The 11000-nt window shown below is 29.6% G+C and overlaps 1 non-coding gene across 1 annotated transcript; it reads right to left on the reverse strand.

The window, feature by feature from the left end:
- Nucleotides 1–4194: 4194 nt before the first annotated feature.
- TRNAI-UAU (transfer RNA isoleucine (anticodon UAU)) lies at nt 4195–4268 on the reverse strand. The gene has a single exon. It is a non-coding gene; the product is annotated as a tRNA-Ile (tRNA).
- Nucleotides 4269–11000: the final 6732 nt, after the last annotated feature.

Below are 11000 nucleotides of genomic sequence, written 5' to 3' on the forward strand. Positions count from 1 at the left end.
TTTGACTCTCAAAAAATGAAATGTGTCACATAAATTGGGAAATGAAGTATCATGTATTTTTATGTGTATGAATGAACTTTATTAAAAGTAGATACTTTGTTGGCCAAAAAATATAGTGATGACATTTAATTTTTTTTTTTTTGGGGAAATACATAGTTATCCCATTCAACTATAACACTTGTTTTAAAAAGACACTCAAACTTTACAAGGATCCTAATGCCCCACTGGACAATTTGAAAGTAATATAAATACCCCATTTTTCGGTCAAACCCACTTATAAGAAAGAAGGTGAAAGCACGCACCAATTGTTGCTTGCCATGTGTAAATTTTATATAATTTTCTACTTTTTGTTTTTATTTACAGTTTTTTTTGTTTTTTTTTTTAAATTTTAATTCTTTATTTTCTTTTCCTTTTTCAATTCACCATCACTGACATGATGTACACCATTTTCACTGTGTTTATTATCAATCAATCAAGATTAAACCCTAAAATTGAAAAATCAAATCAGCTAGCAAATTAATTTTTTTCTTAAATTAAAATCCCTATCAAACTATTATTTTGTGAACTTTGCCTTTGATTTTTGCAATCAACACGGTTGTATCTGGAAAAACGAAAATTCTCTCTCCGAGCTTGGATGGGACAATTTTTGCTTGGTGTGAAGACGATTTTCATCCCCGTAATTAATTAGGAGTCACTGGAAATAACGCCGATGATTCTTTTTTTAACGTCGCCATCATCTTCCCGCGCTTCTTACCTCGCCGGTAAAAAGGAGGAGAAGATTTTCGCCGGCGAAGAAGGAAGAAAAGAAATCTAAGGATGAAACGGTAAAATCAGTCGGCGTTGCTATCGCAGAGGAAATCAACTAATTGCCATTGAAAGAGAATGAAAAAGAAAAGAGAAAAAAAATCCTTGAAGTCATTGCCATCTCTTTCAATGGTGAAACTCTTAGGAAGGAGAAAGAAAAAATAAAATTTAACTCTAAAATAAATTTTATTTATATATTTAATAAAAAATATTGAAAATAAAAAGTTTAATTATTTTTTTTAGTTTTCACGCTCTTCAGGCGAGTTATATACACTCTCTGTCTTAAATGTCGAAAAAGGGTTTAAAAATTTCACTTTAAACTAGTTTAGGGGTGTATTAGGACCCCCGCAAAGTTTAAGTGTCTTTTTAAAAAAAGGGTCATAGTTTAGGGGGGTTTCTATGTATTTTCTCTTTTTTTTTTAAAAGGACTATATTTTATGTTCATCGTCAATATGAATGTGTTAGTTGATTTGAATTTCGTAAATTATGTTCTTGACATTGTTAAGTTTTGATTTAATTAATTTAGAATGTAGATTCATATTCAATAATTTTTTAATTCGAAAATTGTATATTATTTAGATTAATTTTGAATTTGATATTGAGAACTGTAAAAAATTTCAAATTTAATAATAATATAAATTTCATAATCATGATATAGTAATTAAAAGAATTTTATAATAATAATTGCATAGTGCGTTATTCGATTAATTCATTGTTTTATTTTTGCCTGACTTTGTTCAATTTGATTGAGCTTTATATTGATGTGATGAGGTGAATTGTGTTTATTTTCATGTATTTGTTGATTTTTGAAATCTTATTTGAATTATTTTTCCTTTTATCTGCTGATTATTTAACTATAGGGTCTTGTATTTGATTAAGTATTGACGCAATTGTTTTCACAGCCAACCTTCGTCACTACTTCGTTCATGAAGTCGATGAATGATACTTGTTGAGTACATGTTAATTTCATATTCATTTAGGGATAAGGTATAAGTATCTTCTAAATTATGATCGAATTTGCAGTGACATATCTAAATTTAACTTGGATCTACTATCCCTTCGAATTCAATTTTTTTTTATGTTTGTGCACCTTTTGTGCTGACATGACATCTTCAATCAGGTAATGTTGACATCATGATGTATTATTAAATTTTAGATCTCGACAACAATCATAAAGATTAAAGTGGAGAACACAAGCAAAATAATCTTTATATGTTACTCCCTCTGTATTAATTTTGTTTAAGGGTTTAGATTCAAATTGGAGTTTGAAAATAAAAAATTCTAATATTTTTAAATATATAAATGTGTCATATTTTTATAACAAACAAATAAGTAAATAATGTCATTTAAAATAAAATTGAAGGGGTATTAATTTATAAGTACTTCAACAAAAAGTGAAAACAAACAAAGAGAGATTATAAAATTAGAAAAAAAAAAAAAAAACTTATCTGGCAGAATTCTCTTGTCTATTTAATGGGATAGAAAATATTTCACCTCCCTCAATAACCCATTATGATTTATGAGTGCCATTTGGAAGAGCTAGAGTCATTAACCATTTTATTGGATGAGAATTGGTCCAACTCCATGGACTCAATTTTTTAGTAAAAAATAATATTGGGATTTTGTTGTCATGTGCCATGTTATTTTGGTATGGGTTTGAAAGAATTAAGTTATAGTTAGGTTTAATTTTGGGAAGCAATATGATAAAACAAACTTTTTAAAACCCTTAAACCCTACAATTTAGTGGTCAATATTGTATAAATAGTTAATTATGTAATGTATCGATATTATTTAAATAATATATAATTATGTATATATGATATATCATTATGCATTAGAGATGTTGAATGTGCATGTATTTGATTATTTGTATATGTTTGTTTGTATAATATTTATATATTAATTGTAGCAATTCATTATTTTCATAGAGATGATTCTTTTTTCAATTCCAATCAACTCAATTCTTCTGTAAACAGTTTCAAATTTTAGATATGAGTTTTATTTTTCTTTTTATCTACAATTGATAATGATAGGCAATGACTTATTACCAACCTACTCATGGTTTAATAATTTAAAATGATTTTGGAATAACTTACAAGCTATGTCACGACCAGCTAAGGTTAAAGTTCCATTAAAGAGCATTTCCATGTGATAGAACCTCCTCAAGGAATATAAAGTTTTCATGAGGCTGATTTTGATCTGTCATCCAATTAGCGTGAAGTAAACAATTAAAATTTTCAATTCAAATTAAAGAGCAAGTGTGTAAACTACTGAAAGAGCAAACTAGAAGAGACAATGAGGTTCTCAACATAAATGAACTTCACTTGCACGAAGCTTGGTCGAAAGACCATATTTTGTAATAAAAGATATAGTTGAATTATTTTAGATAAGGAATTTTGACTCAATAAACATTTTATCTAATTTTCCCTTTCCTTTTTTCTATTCATTCCAATTTCTTCTTCATAAAAATCTCCCACATATAACGTATGTGATGATTTATTTTCTCTCTTGGGATGTTGTTTTACTTTGATAAAAATGGAGGGGCAAGATAATAAAAATTACTAAAACGAAAATATATTTTTAAGTTTTTTGGTGATTCTCGACTTCCAAATCTAGTGGCACGGGTTTGTAATGTTATTCGTCGTAGTACGTAGAATATGAGTTAAGGTAGAGTGATAAATATATTTATTGTTGAAAAGATCTATTGATGAATATACCCAAGTGGGATAATCAAATTCAGTTTAATGATTATACCATGCCAATTTTTAACAAAAATATTTTCTCAAAAACAATATTTTTTTAAAAAATAATGAAAATAACTTCTTATCAAACTAGAGAAAACAAGTTATATAGTTGACAATGCAAGTACACTACCTCTTCTCTACTTACCCGCCACCCACCACTCTGATTCCCACCATCCTCATATGAGGATTTGATAGATAACATATATAAATACTTTTGAGATAATATTATTTTTATTACAAATCAAATAATAGAAAATGATCAAAGAAACACACTTATTTTCCAAAAAATATTTCTCGTGAAAACAGAATGAAGGTCGTCATTTTTACCAAGAAACTTGAAAAAAATAAAGTATAAGGTTCAAATGAAGGAAATTGGTCTCGGGGCTCAAACCACCATCCCCATAGTTTATAAGATAATACTATGTCCTTAATTACTTGTCCACTTTTCCTTTTTTAGTTGTCCCTAATTACTTGTCCATTTTGACAAATCAAGAAATGACAATTTTTTTTTACCTATTATACCCTCAATTACTTCTTGAAAATCTTAAAGTTTCTTTTAATTCATAAAAATACTTTCGAGGTAAAATTATTTTTGGTTATCTTTCAAATATTAAAAAATAAACAAGGTTGTATGATGAAGGGAGTTTGGTCCCGGCGGGGCTCGAACCCGCGACCTTCGGCTCATAAGACCAACGCTCTAACCAACTGAGCTACGGGACCATCTGTTTACAATTTAATGCATATGTTATAAAACTAATTGTGGCTGTTCCTAGACCTTGTGTACAGTCTCTTTCTGTTCCCTTTCTTTTTTTTTTTTTTTGGTTTATATTTGTTTTTTCTGTTTTAAACATTTATTAAATAGGGGATAAATGAGAAAGGAATTACAAAGTGGGGATTAAAATCCTCACCAATATGATAAAAGTTTAAATAATTAATGAATTAAACTATTGATATTCCTAAAGTTATTGTTTTTTATATATTTGTCCTCGTAATTTACATTTTTTTTGCTTGATTCAGTAGCGGATTCAGGATTATCAATTTATCATTAAGGAGTGTCAATGGTTGTAATAATAAAATATAGTGCGGATTAAATCATCACTGACATGGTGAAAATTTAAATAATTAATGAATTAAACTATTAAGATTCCTAAAATTATTGTTTTTATATATTTGTTATCGTAATTTACATTTTTTTTTTGCTCGATCTCGATCGATCTTCACAAGAAAAATTCCCCTCACAAATTCTTGTCCATATTGACTTTTAAAAGTAAACAGAATCTTGCAAATGACTTAAGACAGGTTTGTTCACAAATATAACCAATATATGAATTAATAACTAATATACATGCATAAAATATACATAAATACTCATAAATAATCCCTACAGTTACTATAATATCTACATAACTCTAACCAGCTAACAAACAACCTGTAAGTGTATATACACATACATATGTACTATAAAATTCATGAATACAACTTTACAATCAGATTTCATCATCTTCTTTCATCTCTCTCTCTATGAATATTTCTTTAGGGTTCTTACCAAGATATTCAACTTGATTTCAATTACGTTCATATATATAGGTGATGCATGTTACTTAATGATGATTTTGCACAAGTTTTTGATATTAAAAATTGAACTTAAATAGAATTCAATATCATAATTACGTTGCAATGACACAGTGTCAATACAAATGCATGATGGAACTCTTGCAATGAAAGACTACATAAATTATATATTCATTTCTCACACGCTCTCTCTTCTCCTTTTTTATTCGGTATGTGAGTGCTTGTCACTCAAATTTATGAAATTACTCAATTGGATTTATTTCGCTCACAAATTTATGAAATTACTCAACTGAATTTTTTTCGCTCACAAATTTATGAAATTACTAAACTGAATTTTTTTTGATCGATTTAAATCATGATCAATCAACGGGAATTTGTTGGTCCATTGGATATTTTAGTAGTAGGAGAAAGTAGGTGCAAAGAGAGAGAGAGAAAGAGAGTTAGTAGAAGGAGAATAGACATAAACAAGAGCTCTATTTCACTTTCTTGCATTGTGATCACTATCTTTTAATTTTGGTATATAGAAACATGCTACAAAAATAGAACATCATGGCATATTTATATATTATGTTGAAGACACATATATGAGCTAACCCTAATTGAATTATATATTATTATTGAAATAATTGAAGATTTTGATAATATTTACAGGTCATTGATGGCTCTTGTGAATATTGAGATGAGAAAACGAGAAAGGCAACAAACATGAAACAACTACTAATTAAATTGTCAACCAACACCAATCAGAATAGAAAGTCAATTCAGTTCATTTGTATGTATATCAATTTAAAGTTAAATAATATATCAATTTCTCTTTATATATATTTACTTTATCTTTTTTATTTAACTACACGTTATTAGAACAAATCTTTGTTATATCGAACAAATATTTAGAAGTCTCGAAGGTAAAGATTTTTTTCTTAATTAATGATAAATTTTTCTAAATGTGAATCTGTTGCCCTGGATATATAGGGCAAAAGAGCTACCTATTTTGGGTGTTTGATGCTGAAATTTATCTTGATGCAATAGGTTTGACAGACACCATCAAAAGATAAAAATTGGACATCAAATGATCAAGACCGCGCCTAGGCCATGATATTCCTCCACCATCACCTTGATAACAACTTAAAATTGGAATATTTTACGGTTTAAGATCCTTTTATTCTATGATAAAATTTGAAAGATAGATGTGATCACCTGAAAATAATCACGTTTTCATTGGATCCATTTAATTAAGGCTACAAAATTTAAAATTTATATACTTCAATGTTTAGATTTATTTCCCTATTGTAATTATGCGGTGCAAGTATTACTAATCAGGATATGCTTTCACAACTATATATATCTATGCTTTGAATGTGCTCTTGTAACAGCAATATCGAGACAGTTAAAAAAAAAAATTCTAAACTAATTTTGCATTTTCTTGTAATTGAACAATAATAGATTATTAATGAGGAATCATGAAAATCAACCTTAGTTCATTTACTAAAGTGAATGAGACGAACTTCCACCAAACTAAGCATAAAAAAATTCCCTCTATGTACATAGTCCACTTTTCATTTTTATGACAATTCTTTTTAATTCAACTTTGTTTCTATGGAATTTTTTTGACTAACAATTATAAATATTTTTGATCGAGAGATCAAATATGCAAGCTTTTTTTTTTTTCATAATTATGAATATTGAATTGGACTCGAAATAGAGAGTTGAAAACTTGAAATACATTTTTCTGTAGAATTGAAATTTTTGGTAATTAAGCTTCATTAATACCTTTACCATGGGGATCTTTTTGTTGTTTCCTTCACGTCTGAGACATTTAGTTGTAATGTATAGTGGTCAAACTTTGTATTATATATATGACTTGTGAGTTGCCTTGAAAAAGGGGAAATATTTGGTTCATTTTTAATTGTTTCGTTTGAATTTTTCAGGACTCAACATTGAGATCAATCCATTCAATGTATCTTTCATCTTTTCATTCATTTTGTACGTAACATAATATTCTTTTCTTAGGAAATTGTATAGGTGTACAAAGTTAGTTACATGAGAGAAAAGTCAGATAACTTTGTTAGCATTTATTTTTATTTACAATTTAATCCCTTGTATTTAGATTAAATAGTTCATTGTTACATCAATGGAAATCACTAGGAAAATTTCCTATCTCCGTCTTCATTACTTTTTTGATTTTTTGATTAATATGATTATTTTACTATAGTACCATAAAATTTGATGTATAGTTTTATGTCTTGAAAGATAAGTAACTAGTATTGAGGGTAAAACATTAATTTAAGAAAAAATCTATTTTTAGAATACTGAACGAGTAAAGTTAAGTGAATGGAGGGAATATTAAATAATTAATAACTATGGTCACATTATCATGCATTGAATTCTGCTTGTTCACTAATTCACACAAATATTCATCACATATGAAGATTGACATTTTACTCTCAAACCCACTGTTCGATCACAAGCTTTCAATCACAAGTTAAATAACTATAATATAAACATCTTCCAATGGACTCCTGTTGTTGGGATAGGGCACAGGGGAATTAACAAGTTAAATTAAAGGATAAATAAAGAAGAAGGGTATTTTCGATATGGAGGGAAAAAACTATTTTATGGTATAGTTTAATTTTTTTTTCTACTTGACGGGTAATTCAAATTCATAATGTATGTAATAGTTAGCAAAGAGTGAAAATTGATCTTATAATTTAGTTTAGGTGTGGTGATTAGCTCATTGATAATTTTATTTTGAGTGTCTAAATAATCAATTATTAGTTTCTGGTTTTACTTACTAGTTTAGTTACCAAATTTTAATATAATGTATGCATGCATTAATATGTTGAGAAAGGGTGTGATTTTCCTTGGAAGAAATAAAGAGCTAATAGAAATATGTCCCTGTCTAGTATTAATAGCAAGTTAGTTTAATATTGCTTCCTCCGTTTACTATTACTTGTTCAATATCGATTTTATGTACCATTTAAAAGAGCGACAAATAAAATGACAATTCTTTGAATATAATAAATTCAACATTTTAATAATGACTATATAGTTAATAATAAGGATAGATTATGATATAACTAAAAGATAAATTATGTATTAATTTTTTAAATTGAACAAATAAAAGTGATCGAGTATCTATTTGTACCATAGTGAACAAGTAAATGAACGGAGGAGTAATTTATATATCAATATTGAAAAGCTTTTTATGGTGTTTTAAACCTTGTTTTCTCTGTCCTAATATATATGATCAAGTATCTATTTGTAGTATGGTAATGTACATGCATTTCACCATGACCTTAATTTCCTCATGAATTAAGGGGAGATTAGAGGGGTTATGAGGACACTAGCTCCAACATAAATGCTTTGATACACAAATTCATGAAGCACTGGTGTAATATATTGGGATATATTTGAGGTAGACAAATTATGTATTATTTTTATTTTAATATAACGTTACTTGAGCTGAGGTTCTTTGCTTTTTTTTATTTGATAATAGTTTATCTATCTCTATGATGTAATGGTAAGATCTGTATACACTCCAACAGACTTTATTTGTGAGATTACACTAGGTATATTATATTAGTTATTGGTATAATATGAAGTTTTACATAGTCAACTGTTATATGAGAGAGAAATAATTAATTAATTAATAAATTGTCTCATTTTAGTGTATATTTGGCTGTTGTACTAGCTAGTTCTGGCCAGCAATCGATCGGCAGAAACAGATGAACTCATAGTCAAAAGTGAACAGAGAAAGACAAGGATTAAGGAATAAAGAATATCTCAGTTCTGGTTATGTTAACATGCACGTTAATTAAAATTAAGATCAACCAACTAGGGTTGTCGTGGAGTGGTAAGTACTCTTTTATCTTTAACCAGATGCATGTCTCAAATTCGAGTTCCCCTGAGTGTAGAGTCACCCTTTAACTTGACCTCATTTTATATTTATGTCCTACAACTTTGGGTGTACACAAATAGACACTTAACTTGTATAAAGTTAAACAACTAGATACATGAGTCATACATGACATAATACACATGGGACACCACGTAAGATAAAAATTACCATGTAGGATGCCATGTAGGACGTATGTGTCATTTGTTCAACTTTATACAAGTTTAAGTGTCTAATTGTGCACACCCAAAATTGAATAACATAAATGTGCATTGAAGACAAGTTAAAGGGCATATTTTTGTATTATACCGATTAGCATGAGTTGGTATTCGAATGATTAAATCATTTGCCAAATCGATTTAATGAATTTACCAACGAATTATTTTTTTGATAATTCGGGGGTAAATCTCATATTAGTAAGGCTTATTCTAGTCACTAGTGGTACCATTTGAGAATTAGACACCACACTAAGTCGTCTCTATTCAATTTTCACCGCCCCCTACCCCCCCTACACACACAAAAAAAAAGGACCTCTAGTGGGGTAGCACTATTTTGAGTGAAGTTCCAACTAGCTAGGAGCCTAAGACCATGAAGTTCATGCAAATCATTTTTTATAACGAAAAAATTACATCTTACATATAAGAATAACATATTTTGTATGCGTTTTTCAGCTCTCAAAAAGAGAGAGACCTGAGATTACAGAGGAAGGTATTCGGTTCAAAAAAGATACGGCAGTCAGAACAGCTTCAGTCCAAAATTGACTAAGGACAGAAGCAAGCTACAAGCCTTAGCAACCATTTTCTTTACTGTTTCATTTATTTACTTCATATTGTGAAGCTTTTTAGTGAAATTTTTTGGCTTCACCTCTGTTGAGATTAATTAGTTTTAGTCTTAATTAATTATGTGAAATGGATGTATGCAGTTAGTTAGAATAATGACCGAACAAATTAGTTAGAGATAGTTAGACGAATAGTCTATTAGTTAGTTAGATTTTTGTATTGACATACACATGTATATATACAGGACAAAGGAAGAAATGGAAGTCAGTTTTTCTCTTTTCCAAAATTACGATTCATTCATCTTCTTCACATGCTCTCTTCAGTTCACTTGTAGAAGCTCCATTAATGGAGTCTTCAATTAATCACACTCAACTTTAACATGGTATCAGAGCCAATGCTCTCCTTTCTACTTCAAATTCCGCTAGATTAGTACTTTTTCTAGTCGATCACATCATCTCTCGATTAGAAGTTCACAATTCTCGATTCTTCTCTTCAAATTCTTCTCCTCTTCATTTTCAGCTTTGGCTATCTCTGTTAATCCTTTGTCAATCTCATGGATCAAACTACGAATCAAATTCCAGTTCAAATTCGGGCTCCACAAGCCATTGATTTCAGTGACCCCTTATACATGCATCCATCGGAGAATGCCGGATCTACAATCACTCCAGTACCTTTTGATGGAACAGGATATTGATCCTGGAGGCGTAGTGTCCTTCGAGCCCTCTCTGTGAAAAATAAGTGGGATTCATCAATGGAAAAGTTCAAAAACCAGATCCAAATTCATCCATATTTGCTCAGTGGGAATGCTGCGATGATATGGTGACTTCATGGATACTCAATTCACTGTCAAAGGACTTAGCTGACAGCCAGCCGTATGTTAACAATGCAAAGGAATTGTGGGAGGAATTAGCCGATCGATACGACCAAACAAATGGTGCAAAGCTATTTCAGCTTCAACAAGAGATCAACGACCTCGTGCAAGGAAATTTGGATATCACAGGATACTATACCAGACTCAGACGACTTTGGGAAGAACTCTCTACTTTGGATGCTAACACTCAGTGTACTTGTCTGTGCAGTTGGGGTGGTAAGATTAAAATGCACAAGGCAGAGCAAAATCGTTGGCTCATTCAATTCCTAATGGGACTAAACGAGGTGTACACTGTGATGTGAGGCAGCATTCTAATGATGAATCCACTGCCATCT

The sequence above is a fragment of the Solanum stenotomum genome, chromosome 9, assembly GCF_019186545.1.
Source record: "Solanum stenotomum isolate F172 chromosome 9, ASM1918654v1, whole genome shotgun sequence".
NCBI lineage: Eukaryota > Viridiplantae > Streptophyta > Magnoliopsida > Solanales > Solanaceae > Solanum > Solanum stenotomum.